Genomic DNA, 25,316 nt, shown 5'->3' with positions numbered 1-25,316 from the left:
TGAGACCAAACTGCACTGCTGCACAGTTCAGAAAGAACATTTCAAACCCCTTGTCAAACTTTTCATTTATTAGATGGTGTGAGTCCAAAACTATCTAAAACTACTTTTTAGTCCCACATTTTCATTTTGCAATGAAATTCAGTGAGCTCTAATGAGCCTGAGCAGCAATGAACTCTAAGAAAATGAAAGTACAAGCTAGTAAAGAACTAAGTACAAAATTTTCATTGCTCATGAAATATCATTTTGGGTTTTTTAAAAATTTTAATGCTTATTTATTTTTGAGAGAGAGAGAGAGAGAGAGAGAGAGAGACAGTGCACGAGTGGGGGAGGGGCAGAGAGAGAGAGGGAGACACAGAATCTGAAGCAGGCTCCAGACTCTGAACCGTCCAAACAGAGCCCTACGTGGGGGCTTGAACTCAACAAACCAGGAGATCATGACCGGAGCCAAAGTCAGACGCTTAACCAACTGAGCCACCCAGGTGCCCCTGAAATATCTTTTTGAACATGTAATATGCACAAAATGTTTACTGACACTGTCTCCTCTTACAGTGGTAGTGATACAGGGATATAAAAGCCAGAAGATACAAATATGCTAAAGAATGATACATTTGTTATTTCAAAAGATAGTAACTATTTTATTTAAGAAGTCTGGGATGAAAAATAACAATTGAATATATGTATTTTCAAAAGTGTGTTTACTTATCACTCTATAAAGCATAACTTTTTGTTTAGATCAAATAACTCTTCTAAATCAATTTTTTATTTTGTTTGACATGTTTTGTACATAGACAAAAAATAAAACTATTAACAGGCTGGTTCTATCAGTATAAGAATTCCACAAAGAATTGAAGAATACCAGATTTTTATCAAAGACACAGATGTCTTTGTCTAGAAATCAGTTCATTCACATAGTGTTTTGATATTTCTGTATATAATATAAAGATTTGCAATTGTTTTCAGTTAAAGAAAAAACATTTGACATTATTATAAACGCTACTGTAAATTTGGTTCAAAAGTTCAACATTAAAGTTAAAAGTATTTTCATTATTATATTTTGCTGAAATAATAACCCAAATTTTGATGGAACACATTGTTAAAGCAGTGCTCTTTGTAAATTATAAAGCTTTACAGCAGGGATGCTCTTGGAATTAATTTTGGTAGATATGATATAATCCATAATTGTTCCCCAAAGCTACAATATCCTACCAATATAAATGGGCCCTACAGCTGTCAAAATTCCTTTTCTTTCTCTCCCTCTCACTATTTTTAATTGGATAATATTATAATCTATATAAAAATTGAATGAAATGGGAAAGCCCTATGATCCTTATAGGAATTTGACAACAGACAGTGAAGAATCATAAAAGAACCTATTTCAAAATGTATTTGCCTTGTTTGCCAAAGAAATTCCTCTAAACAAAGAAAAAAAGGTACATGTGAACTTATTTCAGATGTGTAAATTAAAAAGGTAATATTTGTAATAATCTCCATTTAGCAGCATATTCTCTGAATTTACCAGGAACTTTAACTATAGTGTATTTTTTTCAATTAAAATATTATAAAATATTTACAAAATATATAAAATAAAATATAAAATATTGTAATTGACCTATATGAGTGAATTGACTATTTACAATTTTAAATACATTATTCAAAAAATTTAACTTTCAAGATTATTGATTTTATGAAAAAAACTAAGACTTATTACAGATTATATTTTTTTTTATTGAAGTATATTTGACATACAATATTATATTAGTTTCAGGTGTACAACATAGAGAGTAGACATTTATATACATCATGAAATGATTGTCATGATAAGCCTAGCAATCCTATGTCACCATAAACATTTATCACAATGGTATTGACTATATTCCACATGCCAGAGATTGTATTCTTTATTAAAAAGACTGGCATTGTATTAGATACAGGGACACTTTAAGAACTGAGAAAAGTGCGAAAGTTATTTTGTTCATGTTAATTTATAATGTTTACATACTCAATCCGAGATTTTTTTAAATCGTGCTTTAATGTTCAAAAATATGTTACTTTTAATTTTTTAGAAGTAACTTAAAACTGGGATTTGAAAAAAATTTTTGGTTTCGTGCTATGCATCACTAAAATAAGTCCGCCAGCCCCCACTTACTTATCCCAATTAGGTTTAATCAACAAAATAAGCTTGATTTTTGTGGTGGGCCCTGAGAAGAACTGTTAAGGCAAAAATTGGTTTGAGAAATCTGGTCCCTGGGTTTCATACTTTAATTGCGCTAGACTTTCAGTTTTGGTTTGGAACCACCCATAGCTCATCATATCCCTGAATGATTTCCTTCAAGTGAAGGGAAGTCAATTGGCATTTTCTGACACCTGTACACTTCAAAAACACCAGATAAAATAATCTTTATTACACAAAGACCCTGAAATAGGAGGCTTTATTTCCTTATACAGGCAGCCCTCACTTTGCACAGTAGTGTGAGAGCATAAAAATGAACGTCCAAACCAGGCAAAGCGATCTTAAATAATTAATGGGAAAAATTACGATTGTGCTGTGACCTGTAAAACCTGTTTCAAAACCTTGAAAACTCTTGGTGTCATTTATGAATGTACAGGGACAGGAAAATATATATAAATAATATTTATTTTATGCACTATAACTTATACCATTGAGACTTAAAGTGTTTTATGTCTTGCTAAAAAAATTATCAAGATGAGTTTGAAGAGTATTTGCCTTTTGTTTTCAACTTACAATTTACCATGTGGAATCAGCATCTTCTCCATGCCTTGGTGAATTTGCATAATTCTAAGTTTGGGTCAGCTTTCAACATTTTATCCTTTGCACTTCCAATGTTGTGAAATGTCTCAGAAACATATTTTTGCGGGACCCTTGGGTGGCTCAGTCGTTTGGGCGTCTGACTTTGGCTCACGTCATGATCCCACAGTTTGTGAGTTCGAGTTCCGCATCAGGCTCTGTGGGGACAGTTCAGAGCCTGGAGCCTGCTTCAGATTCTGTGTCTCCCTCTCTCTCTCTCTGCCCCTCCCCTGTTCATCCTCTCTCTGTGTCTCTCCCCAAAATAAATAAATATTAAAAAAGAAAGGAAGAAACATATTTTTGCTAGTGTCACCTTCCTCTAGGCCATCTTCACCCTGTTTGTCACAATCACTTTCTTCTTTAGGGTCAATGTTTGTCTTCACTGAGTTCTTCCGGATGCGTATTTAGAATCTCTAAAACCGTGGTAGTGTCAACCTTCCCACACACAGCTATTTGTTCTATACCTCAATTCACATTCAATTCAAATTTCACTTCTAGCATTGAAACATTTCCCCTTTTTAGCTGTACTTTCTTCCTTGCTGTCCATCCCTGAAAGACTTCAAGAGAAGAGTCATCTATAGATTGTAGATAGTTTGATATTACCAGATGAAACGTTAAGAGATGGGCATTGTGAGCCTAAGCTTTACTTCAAAGAAAAAAGACTCATAGATTTTTGTGAAAAATGAGAATTTCTACATCAGAGAAAAGTAAGACAATGTGGGAAAGACAGAAGGAAGCTCCAGCAAAGTCATGGTTCATTCATTTGAACCATGTGTACGGTTGTTGAGCTAATTCTGGAAAGCATTCCACCTTTATGTGAGTTCTTCAGAAATCAAAACTAGGCAAGGTAAAACTGCTAGAGGCGACTCAGCTATTGTTTAATTACAATGAATGATTAGTTTCTCTCCTGGTGACTTCAGAAGGCAAATTTGTATTTCAGGGCAATCTGTCAATCTTCTCCTTGTTTTCCTTTGCCCTCTTCTTTTCTCCATAAAGAAGTAATTCAGTGACAACAACTCAAGTTGCTGAACTCAGCAGTTAACATTTTGAAGAACATCCAGGTCTAGCATTTTATATATGTCTAAGCTTTATAACCAGTATCTAACACAGGAGAAGAAAATGAATGAAGAGGAAATATAAAAAGAGCAAAAAAGAGTAACATCTTCCAAGAAAACTGCCAAAGATAGCGTATCAAATTCATCTCTCTGGACATTTTCTTCATTCTCTTTCATTTCCACAAAGGCATCTCCTCCCCACATTCATTTGAAAGAAAAAGGAAAAACAGCCATGAAGACATAAGAATTGTGATCCCATTCAATGTCATTGTCCAGGTGGATAAAGTACCACTGGGAAAAAGAAGTCGAAGGATATTTCCACAACCTACAAGCTTTAAAATGTAATCTATGTTTCCCTCCTCCTTAGCACTATCTGATCTATCTACTTTTTTTTCAGAAATAGTCTTCAGCATAACAATCTTTTAAAGTCCCTAGCTCATTATCAATTCTCTATTTTTCAATTAATCTACAACTAGATGTTTTGTATTCAGCTCTAATAAAATGTTTCATAATCCTTGCTGGAAGATTCTCTCTTTCCCACAGTCATGTGGTAAAAATACATCCTTTGGTAATATTTATCAAGTGAATAAAGCAAATAATAGGTAAGAATACAGTCTTGTCATAAATTCCTTGATTCAAGGAAAATACTAAATATATATATATATATATATATATATATATATATATATATATACACATACACACACACACACATATATATATATTTTTTTCTTCCTAATTCAGCAACTTCCAACTTGCCAACATTACAATTTTGCTGCATGGCTACTTTAACTGGTATTACAATCCTGTGACAGAAATTTGTCTTAAACAATCTGCATCCTATAGTCACTGTTCAAAATATAAGTCCATTTCTATCAAAAGCCTCAGCTTCCTTCCTCTTATACTCTTGAGACCTTTCTATCTTGCCTTCTGATAGACCCCACTTCAACACCTCTCTTGTATAGCCTGGCTCACCAATTTCTATTTCTCTAATTGGTTATTCCATTAGCATAAAAATCTATGTTATCTTCCAACTGAAAGAAACACCTTCCATAACCCCACACTCTCTTTAAACTACTGGTTTATATTCCTGTTCTCCATGGCGTATTAAAATGACAAAAAGAACATTCTATATGGAAGTCCACTTTAAGTTTCTCATGCTTTCTTTTTTGGAATTAAAGTCCTTGTTGTTTTAATTAGCCAGGAAAAAAGAATGGGTGAGGAAAGTTTAAATTTGTTAGATGAGCAACCAGAATTGTCTTCTACATGCTCTGATACATAATGAATGTTTCTGAATATTCCATGTATGTTTGAAAAGAAATGTTTATTATCCTTTTTGAAAATATATCTATACATCTATGCATACACATGTGATATACTCATACACACAGAAGCTTTGCTTTATGTATTTTCTAACTATGTACACAGAAAAGTTCATGACTGTCATATCACCTTGCTGTACTGCTATGAAATATTTCCCTTTGCCCCATATAAGTCATTCACTTTGAATTCTATTTTGTCTGATAATAACATTTCTTCATCTCCTTGCTTTTGATTAATATTTGCTGGTAATACATAATTCTATCTTTTTGCATTCAATCTTTTTTATGTATTTTAATTTCAAGCATGGCTCTTGTAGAGCAAGCGAATTTTGGTTTGGGAATTTTTAACATATTCTAACATATTTTTAACATATTCTAAGAATATCTGTATTTTAATAGTGGAGTTCATTCATTAATACTTTTATATTAATGAGTGCTTATAGGTAGTCTGGCCATTTTACTTTGTATATTCTTTTCATTATTTTTTAAAATCTATTCTCTTTCTCTCTCACCCTTCATTTGACTGACCCAGTAGTGTTCTGTTGTTGTTTGTTCATGTCTTTTTATTCGGAAGTTACATACACTTTTACTTTTCTATTACTGGTAACCTTTAATATTTAACACATAGAATTAAATCCCTTGAATACATCAGAAGCTGCAACACAGCACCTTGGAACATCTTATATTTCGATAATTTCTTTTACATTATCTTAAAAAATTATTTAGTCTCAGGTATAAGTTTACTTGTTTCCTCAAATAGCACTGATTCTTTACATCAAAATCTTGTCTATTGTGGATTTTTTAAATTAAATTTTACTGACAACATCTTCAATTAAAATATATTTAGGGCACCTGAGTGGCTCTGTCACTTAAGCATCTGATTTCAGCTCAGGTCATGATCTCTTGGCTCATGAGTTGGAGTCCCACATCAGGTGAACTTGAGCCCTGCATCCGGTGAACCCTGCTTCTCTGTCTCTCTCTTTCTCTTTCCCTCTCTCTCTCTCTTTCTCTCTCTCTCTCTCTGCCCTCACTCATTTGCACCCTCTCTCTCTCCCCCTCTCAATAAATAAAAATATAAATAAATAGATAAATAAATAGTAAACTGTTTTTTTTAAAAAACACTTAAAATGTCCATATGCACTAAACTTTCTGGGACTCTCTTTGTTCTCAAATATGCCTATTATTCTCTCACTCTTGAAAGAACTGTACATTTCAAATTATTTTTAAGATAGTTGAAGATTTACAGTTTGCAGATGCCAATTTTATTTCCTTCTTGATAACTACTTTAAAATAATTTTAAAAACAATATTAGAGTAACAGAAAAATTGTGGAGATAATACAGAGAGTTCCCAGTCCCGGTTTCCCTTATGCCTAGAGTTTAGCTAAATTACTGCACGGTACTTAGGCTTTGTGACCATTTTGTCTTGCCAAGCAGGCTGTAATGAACCTAAACTGACACTACCTTCCTCATACAAGCATGTACCCTAGACAGCAGCCCACAGAGAGTCACAAGCAACCTAAGTTTCTGATATGATCTCTCCAATAGCTCTTGTAATTAAGCCTCCCCTGCGTCCAGCACCTTCCCATTATGGCCCTTAGATAAGATTCCTCTGTGTCTTACCATAACCAGCTTTTTAGTTTGAATTGACCAATCTGGCCTTAGCCTGAGAACCCCAAAGCACTCTACCCACAGCTCCAATAAAATCATATGCCCCAGATCCAGCCTCTATATCTGCACTCTGCCTTGACCTCCCCATGTGGTCCCTCAAGACACAGTGTGTACTTCATCTAGGACCTGTGAATAATAAACTTCTCTATTTCCTTTGTTATCTGTTATTGAACTGCTCAACATCCAACACCCTGCATTCCATTTAACAAGTGTTAATATGACAAATTCATAACACATTTTAAACATCTTATGCTAGTATGGTACTGTTATCATAATTAATGAACAAATATTGATACATTTTTATTAACTAAAGTTTGTATTTTATTCCAATTTCTTTGTTTTTACCTAAGGTCCTTTTTCTGTGCCCAAGTTTTATCCACATTATATTAGCTTTCATGTCTCCTTAGGCTCTTCTTGGCTGTGATAATTTTCCAGACTTCCCTTATTTTTGATGCCCTTGATAGTTTTGAGGAGGAGTAGTTAGGTATTTTTTAGAATTTTTCTCAATTAAGATTCATCTGATATTTTTATCATGATCAGTCTGGGGATAGGAGTTTGGGGGAGGAAGACCACAGAGGTACAGTGCTATTCTCATCACATCATAGCAAGGATAGATATGATCTATCAGCATGACCTATCACTGCTGATGTTGACCTGGCTGTGTTAAGAGTCTCTCAGATTTTTCGACTGTAAACTTACTGTTATATTTTCCCATTCTTTTTTCTTTTAATTTTTTTTTTAACATTTATTTATTTTTGAAAGACAGAGAGAGACAGAGCAGTCGTGGGGGAGGGGCAGAGAGAGAGAGAGGGAGACACAGAATCCGAAGCAGCTCCAGGTTCTGAGCTGTCAGCACAGAGCCCGATGCGGGGCTCAAACCCACGAACTGCAAGATCATGACCTGAACTGAAGTTGGACACCCAACCGACTGAACCACCCAGGTGCCCCTTTATTTTTCCATTCTTATGTACTCCTCAGAAGGAAATCATCATCTGCAGCTCATTTTCAGGGAATGGGGAGCTATGCTCCACTTCCTAGAGCTTGGACTATACACATTCATTACTTGGGATTCTTCTGGGAAGGTGAGTTGTCTATGCATTCCCATTTACTTATTTACTTAATTGTTTACTTATATCCATATGGACTCATGAATATTTATTTTATGCTTTGGGTTGTAATCCAAAACTTACTTAAAGGCATTCCTCAGAGATATTGTGGGTTTGGTTCCAAGACCACTGCAATCAAGATAATCAAATAAATTTTTAGTTTCCTAGTACATATGAAAGTAATGTTTATACCATACTGTAGTCTCTTACATGTACAATAGCCTTATGCCTAAAACAAGGTATATACCTTAATTTAAAAATACTGAACTAAAAAATGCTAACCATCATCTGAGTTTTCAGCAAGTCACAAACACTGATCACAGATCACCATGATAAATATAATGACAATAAAAAAGTTTGAAATATTGCAAGAATTACCAAAATGTGGCAAAGATACAAAGTGAGCAAATGCTACTCGGAAAAAAAATGGCATTTATAGACTTGCTTGACACAGTTTTGCCACAAACCTTCAATTTGTTTAAAAGAAAAAAGAAAAACAGCAATATCTGCAAAGCACAGTAAAACAAAGCATCATGGAATGAGGTATACTTGTATTCATTTTATTGCTCAATTGTTTTTTCCAGCTTTGGCCTCTGGGGCTCTTTCAGTTAGCACCTGTGTCCCTTTGACATGTATCCATCGTTTGTGGGTTTTGTTGTTCGTTTATTTTTAAGTTTGTGCTCTCTCTTACTTTCTGGCACTACAAAATGCTCCCGACTCATATGTTTCCTGCCTTAATCCTAGAATCAACCATTTCTCCAAGGAGACTTGGTTCCTTTTTACTGGGGGTTGCTACTAGAAACCAAGGTCTGGGAGCACTGGGGTGGCTCAGTCAGTTAAGTGCCCGACTTCAGCCCAGGTCATGATCTGTGGTTGGTGAATTGGAGCCCCACGTCAGGTTCTGTGCTGACAGCTCAGAGCCTGGAGCCTGCTTCCGATTCTGTCTTCCTCTCTCTCTGCTTCTCCCCAGCTCACACCCTTTCTCTCTCTCTCTGAAAAATAAATAAACATGAAAAAATAAGTTTTTAATTCTTAAAAAAAAATGAAAAGAAACCAAGATCTATACATAAACACATGCTTCTAGGCCCTTCCATCTGACAGAGCAAGGAAATATGTGTGTGCATATTAACCCCACATATCTATACATATCTCTAGATGTAACTATCTGTAACTATATTAAGATAAACCTGAGTTCATACTGAAAAATTCAACTCTTATTCATACCACATGAATGTTCAACTCCTTTAACAGCAAAAATCTGCCCCCTACCATCCATTTACTTAATTGTTTAATTCAAATATATGTATACATTAATATATATTAATAGCAGTATCAGAATTGTTAACAGACTCTGATGGTAAACTACTTTATCAACCAAAGTACAGTCTTATATACAGCTGTTTTTTAACTTTAATTTTACAGATTCTACTCAGTTTTAAAGTTAATTAGGAGGACACTTATTCACCACACCGTTCAGTGAAGTTGTTTCATACATTTGTATTAGAGTTAGATGATTTTGTCACATTCTGCATATTATTCTGGGAGCCTCCAATTTTTACAAAATCTGCATACATTCAAGTTCACTCTTACTCCTGAAAGTTCTATAGATTTTGAAGAATGCAGTGTCAAATATCTATCATTTCAGTGTCATACACAACTGTTTTACTTCCCTATGATTATCCTGTGTTTCAGCTATCGAGCTAATGGTCTTGGGAACCATTGACCTTTATATAGATGCTAAGGTTTTGCTTTTTCCAAAAGATCATGTCATAGGAATCAACAATATATAGCCTTCTCAGACTATCTTTTCATTTGGCAATAATGCATTTAAGATTCATCCACTTATGGGGCACCTGGGTGGCTCAGTCTGTTAAGCGTCCAACTTCAGCTCGGGTCATGATCTCCCAGTTACTGAGTTTGAGCCCTGCGTTGGGCTCTGTGCTGACAGCTCAGAGCCAGGAGCCTCTTCAGATTCTGAGTCTCCCTCTCTCTTTGCCCCTCCCTGCCCCACCCACTCTCTCTCTCTCTCTCAAAAATAAAAACATTAAAAAAAAAAAACTTCATTGTAAGATTCATCCACTGATTTTAATAGCCTAATAGCTCATCTCTTTTTTCTACTGAATAATATTCCATTGCATGAATGTACCACAGTTTGCATAGCCATCATCTATGAGAGGACATCATTGTTGTTTCCAGGTTTTGATTATTAGGAATAAAGCTCTATAATCATTCATGTGTGGGTGTTTGTGTGGATATAAGTTTTCAAATCAGTTGGGTAAATAACTAGCAGTGTGATTGCTGGATTGTATGATAAAACTTAGATTTACAAACTGCGTTGTTTTATAAACTGTCAGAATGCCTCCTAATGTGAATTTTTAATTTTATAAGATATTGTCAAACTATTTTTTCTTTCTTTCCTTCTAGTTTTTTGTTTGTTTGTTTTTGTTTTTGTTTTGTTTTGTTTTGTTTTTGGTCAAACTATTTTCAAAAGTGGTTTTCCAATTTTGCATTCCCACAAGCAAGGAATGGAAGTTTTGTTGCTCTGCAAGTATGCCAATAGTTACTATTGTAGGTTTTCATACCTTAGCCCTTCCAATAAGCGTACAGTGATATCTAGTTGCTGATTTAATTTATAATTACATAAGGATACACAAAGTCGAGTATCGTTTTATATGTTTATTTGCTGTTTATCTTCTTTGGTGTAATGTCTGTTTAGATCTTTAGCCATTTTTTTTTTCTTTCCCTAATGTTAAGTTTTGTTTTTGTGTTTGTTTTGGGGGTTTTGGAGGGTTGAGGGAGCAGGAGGGGGGGGGGAGAGAGAGAGAGAGAGAGAGAGAGAGAGAGAGAGAGAGAGAATAGAAAACTTAAGCAGGCTCCATGCCCCACACAGACTCTAATACAGAGCTCGATCTCATGACTGTGAGATCATGACCTGAGCCGAAATCAAGAGCTGGACATTTAACCAACTGAACTACCCAGGTGTCCCCTTAATGTCAATTTTTAATATCAATTTTTCTTTTGTGGATTGTGCTTTGGATGTTATATCCAAAAATTCATCACTAAAGCCAAGTCGTGTAGATTTTTCTCCTACATTTTCTTCTATGTTTTATAGTTTTGCATTATATGTTGAGGTCTATGTTCTTTTTGAGTTAATTTTTGTGAAAAATGTAAGGTCTATATGTAGAATCCTTTTTTTTTTTTTTTAACATTTGGACATTAGGTTTGCTCAGCATCATTCGTTGAAAAGACTATCCTTTCTCCACCTAATTCCCTTTCCTCCATTTTCAAAGATTAGGTGCTTATACATGTATAAGGTTCTAAATCCTATTCCATGGGCCTATGTGTCCATTCTATTGCCAATCCTACTGTATCATGATTACTATAACTTTATAGTAACTTTTGGAAAAGGGAAGTAAAATTTTTCCGATTTTTTCTTCTCCAGGACTGGACTGCCTATTCTTAAACCTTTGCCTTTCCATATAAATTTTAGAATTAGCTTGTCAATATGTATAAAACAGCTTGCTGGGATTCTAACTGGGGCTATGCTAACACTATAACAACTCGTGCATAGTTCAAGTACCTTATAAAAAAGTATTCCCAAATCCTCTATCCTGTCTCTTATGCCATTTCTGTCATTTGTTTCCCTCATTTACATGCTGCAATCACCTAATACATTGTTATTATTACTACCTTAAATAAACAGTCTTTTGTATCAATTAAGAAGAGAAAAATAAGAGCTTCTGTTTTACCACCATTTATTATTTTTCTGATGTTCTTATGTAAATTCAAATTTCTGGCCTATGTAATTTCCCTCCTCCCTGAAGAATTTTTTTGTTTTGTTTTGTTTTGTTTTGTTTTGTTTTGTTTTTGCAGAGTGGTTCTGCTGACAATAAAATGTTTAAATTCATTGCACATAGAATTCTAGGTTGGTAGATATTTTCTTGCCACATTCTAAAAACTCCACACTATTGTCTTCTAGTTTGTATGTCTTCTTGTTAGAAGTCTTCTGAAATTCTTATTTTTGTTTTTCTACAGGTAAATTTTTTTTCATCTGACTTATTTCAAGATTTTTAATATGTTCTTTTTTTCTTCATTCTGACGACAATATGACCAGATTATTATTATTATTATTATTATTATTATTATTATTATTATTGGTATTCATCCTAGTTGGTGTTCTTGGACTTTGTATCTATGCTTTGGTGTCTGTTTTTAATTATGGAAAACTGTCAGCCATTACTACTTGAAATATTGTTTCTGCTCTGTTCTCTATTTCTTCTTCCTCTGATATTTCAATTATGCCTATGACACATTTTAAATTTTTTCTACAGTTATTGGATATTTTGTCTTGCTGTCTGTATTTTTGAGTTCAGTTATTGGGAGATTATTATGATCTTTTGGTGATGTCATTTTCCTTGATTATTCATGTCCCCTAAAGTTTTGCATGACTCTTTTATGCTTTTGAAGTAGCCATTAACTCTTCTAATCTTTATTAGCTGGCTTCAGGTAAGAGAGAGTTTTTGTTGGTCCTGTTTATATTTGGGGCTTTCTCTGATCTTGTATAGATACACCAGCTCCACACTTCTTGCTTCCCAACAAGTGGGAACTTGTTGAAGAATTCTCAAGGTTGTATGTCTTCTCTCAATCTTACAATGCACCAGGCCAGCTGTTGGTAGCTTCTCTTTCCCACCCCCAGAGGTGGTGCTACAGCTTAAAGCTATGGTTTCTTTCTTCCCTATAGACTCCGTTTTGTTTTCTGCATATATTCCTTGTCTGAGTTTATTCTCACTGCCACCCTTGAAAGCATGCACAAGGAGCTGGCCACAGAGAAGAGGGGGGGTATGGGTTGGCACTTGGGGCATCGGGGGTGCTTGTAGGCCAGTTGGGGAGATCCTCTGATGAGGTTTTGCCAGCAGCTCATATGGGGCCTTCTTGCTGATGTCTAGAACATAGTCAGCAAGAACTGTCACTTTAATGCCCTCTGATGTTCTTATTGGCCTCTTTCCCAATCTCCTCCCTCCCCCGATCACTGAGCTCTGGCTTTAACAGGCTAGGATATAAATAGATTTCTTTAGCGGTGTCACTTACAACTGGAAAAGCCAAATACTCACTCACCACTCTCCCTTTCTCCCTACAGGAGGGATCCCCTGCTTCCTCTTTTTCTAAGCTGTGCTACTTTGCAGAGAGGGGTAATGCTGGCAAAGTTCCTCTTGCCCAGTATAATATATCCAAACTTGTTTTTTTTTCTTTCTTCTTCAATGGAGTGCTAAAATTTCTCCTCTAGAAACCTGAACTTATACAAGGGATCTCAAATCTGTGGACATCTGCTCAAGTCAGCATTTGCCAGGTACCATGGCCAAGGGGGGATTGAAGCCAGTTTACTGGATTCTGCTTGTTCCATAGTCCACACCAAGATGTGTCTGCCTATTACCCAATGCACAGGTAGGTGATACTCCTTACCTGTCCTTTGGCATATGGTGCTGGATCCAACTCTCACAGAGTAATTTTTGTTCAAGGATAGATGAATTTTAGATGTTAAGGGGAATAAAAACAAAGCACATCTCATACGACTATGGTGTTGATGTCACTCCTAGAAACAGTTTTTGTTGGTTGTATATTATCTGTAATCATTTACTATACTGTAAATCTTTCTAACTTGAGGCACAATAGTTTTTAAACTCAAAGTATTTGCTGCAGGGTTTCTAAAGAAGTAGTAGTTGCTAACTGTGACCCTGTATATAGGATCTTCTTCACAAACTCAGGAAGAGGGGTCACTGTTGGTAGCATACCCAGAATCAAAACTGCTTTGCATATACCTCTTATCCAGATTATTATTCAGATACCCACAGCTCCCAAACTCAACCCACATTATTTCAGAGAAGCTGATATTCCTTCCATCTATAGCTGGAAATCCTGGTAGACTTTACCCAACTGTCATCTACTATTCCCCTGGACAAAATCATTGGATCAGTGTCAACTTAACAGCAAGATTCTATTTTAGTATGCTGGTCATTAAGAAGGAAACCTGTAACTCAAACTGCCACTGGAAACTTCTCTAATCACCAGGGTAACTAGAGTTAGTATGAATCTGTTACTGTAGAAAGCAGAGCACTGAGAATGTAAGAAACTGGTCCTTCACGACTCTGGAGTTACTAAATCAAACAACCCTTAATCTGCCTTAACTCTAGACTTCTTGGTACTTGAGTATATTTTATATCTAGATATATAAAATGAAGAACTAGCTCACATGATTATGGAGGCTGAGAAATACCAAGATCTGCAAACTGAAGACACAGGAGACCTGATGATATGACCGAGTATGATCCAGTATGATCTACAGGCCTGAGAAGCAGGAATGCTGATGCAGTAAACTCTAGTCTGACTTCAAAGGTCTGGGAACTGGGAAAGCCAATGGTGTAAGTTACAACCTGAGTTGGAGTCTGAAGGCAGGAGAAGACTGATGTTCCAGCTCAAAGCCCATCAGGCAAAGAGAATGAATTCTCCCTTACTCCACCTTTTGCTCTGTTCAGGACCTTAATGGATTAGATGATGCCCACCCACACTGGGAAGTGGAAGGAGAACAATTTACTTTACTCAGTTTTCCATCTCAAATATCAACCTCAGGGCGCCTGAGTGGCTCGGTGGGTTAAATGTCTGACTACGGCTCAGGTCATGATCTTATAGTTCATGAGTTCGAGCTCTGCGTGGGGCTCTGCACTGACAGCTTGGAACCCAGAACCTGCTTCAGATTCTGTCTCCTTCTCTCTCTGCCCCTCCCCCACTCACCCTCTGTTTCTCTGTCAAAAATAAATGAACATTAAAAAAAACCTAAAAAACAAACAAACGTCAACCTCATCCAGAAACACTCTCACAAACACACTCAGAATAACGTTGATCCAAATTTCTGCATGCCCCTTGGTCCAGTCAAGTTGATAACATGAAATTAACTTCACAGCCAGGTTAGATTGAATTTTCACTGTTTCCAACATAAAGCATTTTAACTAATATACCAGGGTTGTTATCTCTGAAGGATGTAGCATTTCTTAACTAGTTGATGTTTAAGCCCAGCATTTTTGTGATTTTCATCATTTATCATTTATCATTTATTTCATCTTATCTAATCTATTTCATTTTACCTTGAATGTGATAGCTATAAAATTACCTCTTTCATTTTGCAGCCAATAATTAACTACTAGAGGAGTTTAATAACAGTAAAAAAAAAAATCTCTGTAAGAATTATTAAGGAAGAAACAGGAAAGAGTGAACCAGAGTGTTCTGAGGACCCTAGGAAAATACATAATAGGGGCAATGGGAAAATAAAATCAAGTAACTCCTCTGTCTCCATTCCTCTGTGTGTGTGTGTGTGTGTGTGTGTGTGTGTGTGTGTACATGTGCATGCATGTACAGACACTGGTGTATAAGACAATCATTCTTAAGCTAAAATTCACATCAACTGGTATTTTGCACAACCAATACTCTATATGGGTTTTCTAACATTGTACTTAGGTGCAAGACTTTGAGACTTCCTATGATGTTATAATCATAGTTAATTGCATGCTTCTCATCTATAGTGATTCACAGCCCAGTTTACATTTCACTTTTTAAATTCCAATTAAATGAATAGATTTAAAACTGTGTATTAATATCTGGCAAAGTTTTTGAGACTGAATGTAAGTCAATTTGATCTCTATGCCTACTTTATGAAAGATTAAGCCATGTTCTATCAAGGCCTTACACAGAGAAATGAGTGGAATCAAAGGGTAGTTACCAACTTATTAAAATGGGATTATTTCAATTAATTAAATGTTTGTAAGAATTTGTGTAGACAGCAAGCAGATTTATTCATGTTTTCTTCTATTAGGTAACAGCCGCTATAGCCAGGCCCTTGCTACCAGTAGACAGAATACGAGTGCAGGTAGAGGTGTGATCTCAGCAGTTTTGAAAAGCAACTCACCCTGAAATGACTTATTAGCTCATTAACACTTCAAGGTGGAATAGGTTTCAGATTAACCAGCTTCATCGAGCACAGAATGGGTGAAGGCACAAATGCATCTGTTCTAAAACAAAATTTCCTTCCTTATTGCAAAGCTGATACATGTTCATTTGAGGATATTAGAGAACATAGAAAAATTAAAGAAATAGAAGTCATCCATAACCTCACACCTAAGATTACCACGGTTAACATTTGGGTGAATATATTCACTTTTTGTTTGTTTATGTGTGTAAAATAGAAGTAGTTTAAATTTTAATGTTACTACTTAGAGGTACACATATTTGATTTTATTTCTTTATAACTGGACTTGTTGACAAATCTCTCTTGGCATATTTGCAGTGGAAAACAGATGAGTTTTCCATATTAAAGTGATCAAAACACTTTTTGTTTAACTTAATCATGTCTTCATTAGCTCACTCTCATTATTTCAAAGTTTCAACCTCTTCCCCCCCCCCCCCACCTTTGTTTTCCCTCCTTTCTCTCCACAATGTGATGGTGCTATGATCTGGATGTTTGTCCCCCTCAAAACTCATATGTTGAAGCCTAGCGCCCAGTTTGATAGTATTGGTGGGGGTGGGGGGGAATCTTTGAGGAGGTGATTAGATCATTAAGGCAGATGCCTTATAAAAGAGACCCCACAGGGTTCCCTAGCCTTTACCACCTACTACTGAAAGCCTGCAATCCTGACCATGCTGTTACCCTGATAGTTGACTTGCAGCCCCCAGAACGGTGAGAAATAAATTTCTGCTGTATATAAACCACTAGGTCTGTGGAACTTTGTTAGAGCAACCTGAGAAGACTAAAACAGATGGCATGGTGTGAAGGCCCCAGCCTGCACACACATGGTCCTTAGCTGAGGGGTCTCAACAGACGTGGCACTCGAACGCACATGTGCTCCTGGTGCATCTGCTGCTGATGTTGTCTCGTCATGGGCAGCACATGGTAGTTTCCCCTGCAGAGCCCCCTGGTATCGTGTCCAGTTGCTGACTAGGTTGTCACCTTGGCCTGTCCTTCAACTCCCATTCAGGTCCTAGTTTGAGCAGTCCCCTCTGTTCAAAGATACAAATGACTTCCCTGACAAATGGGACACCTAACTATTTTCTGCACCCTCCCCGCTCCCACAGTGGGTACATCGTAACTACTTAACTCCTCCATTCCAGAAGTTTTCAAATTCTTCTCCTCTCTCTAGTAACATACCCCCTAACTTTGTGAACCTTTCTAGACTGACTCAGGGCTCAGTGATATGACTTCCTCTGGCCATTAGAATGTTAGCAAATTTGGCTCAAGCAGAAGTTGGAAATATACTTAGGGGCTGGGGCATGTCCTCTCTCTTGGTGTACTTGCTAAGACCACTATGAAAATAAGTCCAAGCTATTCTGCTGGAAGATGTGGAGCCACCTTGAAGGACTACAGCTGTCACAGACACCAGCCAGTCAACTGCCAGACATGGAAGTGAGTCCACCTGAGAACAGCAAGCACCAAGCAATCATCTAACAACTGATTGCAGAACTAGCAGATGTTTACAGAAGAAGGAGCAAATCTGGTTGAGACCAGACCAAACTGTTGACTCACAGGATCAAGAGGTAAACAAATGGTTGTTGTTTTAAGCCATTATATTGTGGAATAGTTTGTTGTGCAGCAATAGGTAACTGACATAGTCAGAGTGATGGCTCTCTCAAGTCCTCTCTCTGTCTGGACCATCACTGACACTATTGCTAGGTTCTACTCTGCTAGTGTTGGAGAAGGGTGCTCTGTGGGTTAGCCTCTTACCTGAGGTCTATGTGTTAACTGATGCATAAATAAGGAGTCAATAAAATTTATTCTCTAAGCTGGGCTGCTTTTGAAAGTAAAAAGGGGTGCTATGGTAATTAGAGTAATACAATAATAGGGGAAACCAGGACTTTCCAGGGAAATGGAGATATATGGTCTTATATGTATAAGTAAACTTATTCCTTAGGTTTCCTTCTAGAATTTCTTCAGGAGAAAAGATTTCTATGCCCCACTGCCAGTCATGCTGTTAGGGTTTGTCTCTGTCAGTTTGGGCTGTTATAACAAATCACCACAGATTGGATGGCTTGAACAACAGAAACCTTCCTCTGGATTTTGGAGTGTGGGAAGTCCAAGATGGGGCATGGTTGGTTTCTGATGATGGTCCTGTAACTGGTTTGCAGATAGCTGCCCTCTTGCTGCAGCCCCAGAAAGAGGAAGCAAGCTCTCTCTGGTCTTTTCTTAGAAGACTGTTCATCCATCTTGAAGGCCCTATCCTCATAATGTAATTATCTACCAGAGGTCCCATCTCCAACATCATCATTTTGGGGATTAGGATTTCAACATATGAGTTATGAAAAGACACAAATATTCAGTCCATAGCATAATTCAAACCCAGGAGAAGGCAGAACCAGGATTCAATCATGTGTATGCATCTATGCTGTCTTGATCTCCTTTTTTATTCTGTCTTCCTCTTTCTAGCCTTTAAGTGGTTGAATCCTATTTCTTTTTTTTTATTTTTAATGTTTGTTTATTTTTGAGAGAGAGAGAGAGAGAGACAGAGTGTGAATGGGGGAGGGGCAGAGAGAGAGAGAGGGAGACACAGAATCCGAAGCAGGTTCCAGGCTCTGAGCTGTCAGCACAGAGCCCGATGCAGGGTTCGAACTCATTAGCCATGAGATCATGACCTGAGCCGAGGTTGGAGGCTTAACTGACTGAGTCACCCAGGCGCCCCTGAATCATATTTCTTTTTGTAGCAGAAGAAATATTATTATATCTTGGATAAGCTGTATTGCATACAGGTGAATGGCATGTACTCTGGAGCTAAACTGCCTAAATTAAAATACCAGCTCTACTACTTACCAGTTGTGTATAACCCTCTTCAAGTTAACTAACCTGCCTATGCCTCAGTTTTCTTACCTACAAAATAGCAGTAATAATACAGCATCTACTTCACAAGAATTCAACAACTTAAAATATGAAAAACACTTGCAGTAGTTAATTTCACCCAGTGCAGAGCATTATAATTTTATGTCCTACCATGCATCCATCCCTGTTCAGTGATTTTTCTCAGTCTGAGTCCTGGAGGCTCTGGATTATGATCTTCCAACTTAACAACTCATAGGAAAACTCATACAAAAATTTTCTACCTTAACCATCTAGCTCTTACATGCCAAATGTGCTTTGGTTTGCAGATTATTCCTTTGGTAATTGAATTTAAAAACTCCCAACTTGAAAGTTAAAGGAAGAACTGATCACTTGTATATGACGCTTTCACTTTTCTCCTTAGAGCAGTATTTACCTTGTAGCCTGGTGTTAATGGTGGGAGGGGCATAGGGATGAAAACATAGTTATCAAGAATAAAAATCATATCAATTACATTTCAAAATATTATTCAAAACAAAATTGTTGAAATTGTGACCATCCTTTACATACCCATAGTAAACAATTTTGCCATTTTACACAACATACAATTTATAAGAATTACAACCTAATAGTAATATAATTTATTTTACCAATCTTCTGTGATATGCTGTACGAATGAAAAACCTTTTAGCAAAATTGTACATAAATATGCCTTTAGAATAAATTTGATGAGATGAATTTGCTAAAACAAGAGGTATTTTACATATTTTGCCAATATATGTACAAATATATAGAGGCACCCCCAATATTATGATTGGATGTTTAGTTGATCTTTAGTTAAGATGACTTCGTGTAAATAGTTATTAAGTTAGAGTCAGAGGGTGGACTATGTGAAAAAAGTTTTATGGGTGGCTGGAAACCTGGAACACTTGACCCATCCTCAACAGGGACAAGGTTTTGCTAATGCTAAGTTGAGTCTAAAACCCATAAATACTTCAAACTTCTATAAATACTCTTTGTAAGGGTGTATATTATTTGTGACTATATAGTCTTCATGAATTTTAATGTAACCCAATAATACAGACTTGGCAAAGTTTGACTGTAAATGGTCAAATAGTAAATACTTTACACTTTATAGGCTATATGGTCTTTGTTGCAATTACTCAACCCTGGAAATCAGCCATTGATAATATGTCAATGAATCAGAGTAGCTGTGTTCCAATAAAACTTTATTTATAACATAGTGGTCCAGATTTAGCCTTCAGCCATAATTTCTCTACACCTGGTATAAAGGAACTATGTATTAAATAAATGGGCTTTCCCCACCTGGAAGGGCCCAACTCTTCAAATACTTCACTGGCACTGGTTGTGTACTACCATTAGGAATTTAGGAACCAAGAAGAGCTGAACTAACTTACACTATACTTTCCCCACATCATGTGGTTACACTATTCTGAGAAATATGGGACTTAATTTAATCCACCATTAATGTTTTGCTATGTGTATGAATGTGTGTTCGCATGTGTGTGAAAGAGAATGTATGTCATTCTGTAGCAACAATCTTAAAAAATTAAATATATTACTATAAAAATCAAATCAGCTAATATAATCATTAGCTTTATAAGAAAAAGTATCCTTTCAATGTAACAAAATGTGGTGCAGAATATTGATGTTTTATATTAACCAATTTAATAGATATTTTAAAAGATAACTTTATTTTTTTTTTGGTTTAATTTATATTTTATAAATTTCCATTGTGGTTGGAACCTCTCTTCCTTATAATTTAATAAGTTTCAATAAGACCTAGGTTCCAGACATATTTATGTTCCTCTTCTAATGACTGGGCCATAGTCTTGGCTCAGTGTTGCTGATGCCACCTGCCTCCACCCCCAGTTAAGATTACCTGAGATCTGTCACACTCCATGGAGAAGACAGGACTTTTAGTGGAAGTTCATTGAGGTCCAATATTTTATTTTATGCTCCATCTGTTCAGTAGTCCAGATATGAGATAGTAGATGATCCCAGGTTCTCTTGTTTCTCATAGGCACCATCAGAGAGTTCCCCACTTCCTAGAATACAACTCCAGCTTTGTACTTCAAACCTTCCTTCTTGCCACTGAAAGATCAGAGCCAAAGGATCTACTCAACGCACACACAGGGTGACTGACTCACCTGACCTGCCCCTTGGGGCTACAAACCATAGGCAGGCAGGTATGGAATGCTATGAGTAGTAAGGCGCTCCAGGTCGCAGATGCCACTGCTGCTGTCTTGGCTTCTGGTATCTTAGATGGCCAACCCAGAAGAGCTCCATGGGAAACGGGAGACACTAGATAAATTCTTTTTTAGATCCTCATGCACCACCTCAGTAGACTCTGAGGATGCTCAGAAATTCACAGGCACTCTCCTATGGTATCTTTTGATAGCCATGAAGCAATCAGTTGTGCCTAAGACACTGGTCAATTTTGTGATACACTTCTCCCATCCTTTCCTCCCTAATGAAATTAGGAATTTCCCATATAATTAGGAAATTAGCTGTTTCTCTCCCTAATGAAATGTTAGCACATAAATTTTTGCCTTTAAATCTGTTTTCTAGGGCAACTGTGCTAAGAAAGTATACATTTGTTTTGTGTGTATGTTTGCATGAGAGAAGGTAATCCGCATTTTTGTAAACAACCTTACAAGCACATTATATTATTTTGGAGAGCAGACTTACCCTTGACTTTGCACATGTTAATATCCCAACTTAATTTTTATTACATTGCATTCACATGACCCTACACACACACACACACACACACACACACACACACACACACACACATATTTCATTCATGTTTCTTAAATTAATAATTTTTTGTGTGCATGTCCAAGAAAAGGAGAAATGGAGAAAAATAAAAATTTTATTTGAAATATAAAACATAGGATGAGAAAAAAGTTTTAAATGCCAAACCACTTGGCTGAGGTTTTTTTTTCTTTAAACTAGTATTGTAATAAACAATCTGGTCCTCATCACTGCTTAGGCCACCATCTCCTTCAAGTTAATTCTACAAATGACTCATATTTAAAGCATCCTCTTCCTCTTACTATATAGCACTTCTCACCAGTTGACATTATAAGTTTTACCCATTATTGCTATTTCAAATCACTAAAGTTTAAGGTCTATGAAGGCAGAAATTATTCTTTGTTTAGTTTCCTGCTGTTTTGCCAATACCTACAGTATATACTTGAAAAATAGTATTTTGGTATTAGTTTTTGAAGAGAAGAGTGAATGAATGCTGATTTAGAAAAGAAGAAGCCAAGGTCAGTATTCAAATTATTATTAATAATACCTTACACTTGTCAAAACATCTAAGAAATTCCAAAGGAGTTACTTATATCAATTCATTTCTACTTAATAAGAATCCCATAAGATAGGAAGAACAGCTATTTTGTGCCCATTTTACAGATAACAAATCTACAATTTTTAGAGTTTGTGTGACTTCGCCAATTTAACCTTCTCAGCTATAGGAGAAAGCACGATCTTTCCTGCTTTTTTAGACTTTAAGACTGATTTTGAGTGTTACTACTTTTTTCAGAGTAAGTAATTTCTAGTCAAAATACTATAGCAACTAATTGGTTATATCATAACTACATAACCATCATACGTTGAGACCATTGATACTATGTAAACTGATACTTTTCCTTTACTACTGAAACACAGGTAGGCACAAGAAGTGAGAGAACAATGAAATGGGACAAGTGTTAAGTACAATTCTTGAATATCACACACACATACACCCCCCCCCCCCCCACACACACACACACCAGACACACAGAGGCTATGCCATTAGACAGTATTTAAAGAGAACACATCACTGAATAATAATTCAGGACCTGCTATTCTGCAATTGATTCTGGTGAAAGCCTACTGATAACCCTGGCATTTTCATCATCCTGAAATCTCATTTCTTCTTTTACCTCAATTTATCACCTTGTATCTTACACTTTTAAAAAGGCTCTTCTGTTTTGTGTGATTCAAGAACTAATCTCCTGACCCTCTATTCTTGCCAATCAAATTAGCTGGAGCTACTTGGCATGAAAACAAATGTGATCATTTAAGGAGATTTTTGTTTCCTCCCTCTATTGGGAAACAAAAACCGTAATGGTTGGATTACTTCAGTAAGCAGCAAAACAGGTAATTCCCCTTTCTAAAGCCACTTAAAAGCCAAAGGTAGTTTCAATTATTCACCAAATATGTACATCTTATGTGTGTTAACCAGCAACAGTACAAAACGACAGAAGAATAATAGCATTTCTCATTCAACGCAGCTCTACTATATACAATGCAGAGATGTGCCCTTCACACTAAAGCAGACAATGAATACACATTGTGCGACACACGAGGCTTAAAAATAGAGATGTGTGGGTAGCCAAGTATCTGCTGTGACAAAGATCTGATCTACTAATTATCCGCAACACATTTTGGGTCCCATGACTGCCACCCCAATCTTTTTACAATTCACCGGAGGGTGATTTTGGCAGGCTGTCAACAGGCAAACAGGGAAATAAGTTGGGAAACATTAATAAAGGTTGAAAACAACAGCTTTTCATGCTTTGAGCTCATCATACAAGCATAACAAAAACTGTAAGATGAGGAATGGGGACAATAGGCTGAGAAGATAAGAAAGATAGAACAAAATATTTAAATGACTAAAAGTTACATTTGTGAACCTCCTGTCAAATATGTTTGTTGTAGTTTTTTTTGAAGTTGTCTTATATTTCTTTTTTAGAAAATCAACCAATAGAGTTGCACCCTCCATAATAGTGAAACACTTTTGTTCCTTAGTACAGCAAAATCTTTGTCCATCTTATTAGCATTAAAAAAAATGACCACATACAATTAACTTTCCAAAAAGGGGAACAAAACTAGAATAGCTATGAAGATATTCAGAAAAACAGAACCACAGCACAACATGGAAATTAGTTTTGCTATGGTTAAAAAGAACAGCTAATGTTATTTATTTTCCTTTACTTGCTAATGTGTCCTTCTAAAATTTTTACAGCATTTATATGCAAAGTATGTGAGCATTGTGTTCAATATATTTAAACTACATATTAACTGAATAAAACACCAACTTTAAGGAATTATGAAAGTTAGGTATAAGCGGAAGTCATACAATGATTTCTCTAATCTTAGGAAATCAAAAGTGTGGTATTAAAATATATAACATATCCAAATGAGGCTTTTATTCTCCATGGTAAAAATAAAAATAATCTATTTTAACTTACTTATGGAGTCATAAAATTAATTTAAATATACAAGGAATAATATAACAAACTTTTAAAACACTGTTATATATAGTTTATTTTTGCTTTTTAATTTTATTTTAGAAAGAGAGAGAGCACACAGGTGGGGAGAAGGGGCACAGAGAGAGAGAATCCCAAGCATTATCCATACCCAGCATGTGGCCTGATGCAGGGCTCAACCTCACCACCCTGGAATCATGACCTGAGCTGGAATCAAGAGTCAGACACTTAACTGAGTCACCCAGGTGCCCCTGTAGTTTAATATGAGTTTATATAAAGTATTAACTTGACAAGCTTTCTTTATAGCCTATCCCCAGTCTTGTTTCCTTATCCAGCCCAATAATTAACCAAATTGCCTCCTTCCTTTTTACTGTTAGCAGTTTTACATACATGTGATTCTATGAAAGATGAACGGTTTCAAGTACCATTCTAAGACCTATTTCTTTTTGCATTCAACATTCTGTATTTGTGATATATATAGGGTTCATTCTTTTAAACAGCTAAATAGCATTGTGTTATATAAACATAACATACTTTATTTCTTTTTTTTTCATTTTTTAAATGTTTATTTTGGAGAGAGAGAGAGAGAGACAGAGCACAAGTAGGGGGAGAGGCAGAGAGAGAGTGAGACACAGAATCCAAAGTAGGCCCCAGGCTCTGAGCTGTCAGCACAGAGCCCAACACAGGGCTTGAACTCACCAACCATGAGATCATGACCTGAGCCGAAGTCAGATGCCCAACCAAGTGAGCCACCCAGGTGCCCCATATTTTATTTCTTTTTGTTGGTGCATGCTTAAGTTCCTTTATGTCTGCTGTTTTAAACAATGTTTTTAGTGCAGATCCTTATACACATCCCCGTGTGCAAACGTATTATGAATATTATTAGGTCACATACCCAGAAGTACAACTGCTGGGGAGACAACAAATTTTAAAATTAATAGGCATCTTAGAAATTATCTGACACTCTGAACTCCTTTTCCTGAGGCACAAACAAATACTGGCAAGGCTAAAAGTAGATTGCAAGTCTGGATCTTATTTCTGTGCTCTTGACATTGTATCGCTATTTTGTATCCATTTTGGCCTTTTTATGTGCCAGGCATGTGCCTGTGCATCTATTCTCAATACAATCCATGGAAGCACCCCCTTACTACTATCTAATTCAAATAATACTATAAAATCAATGACTACACATTTGCAGGTTGCAAGGACACCGGACCAAGAATGAGA

Source organism: Panthera tigris, chromosome A1 (genome assembly GCF_018350195.1).
Source record: "Panthera tigris isolate Pti1 chromosome A1, P.tigris_Pti1_mat1.1, whole genome shotgun sequence".
Taxonomy (NCBI): Eukaryota; Metazoa; Chordata; class Mammalia; order Carnivora; family Felidae; genus Panthera; species Panthera tigris.
This window is presented reverse-complemented; position numbering follows the sequence as displayed.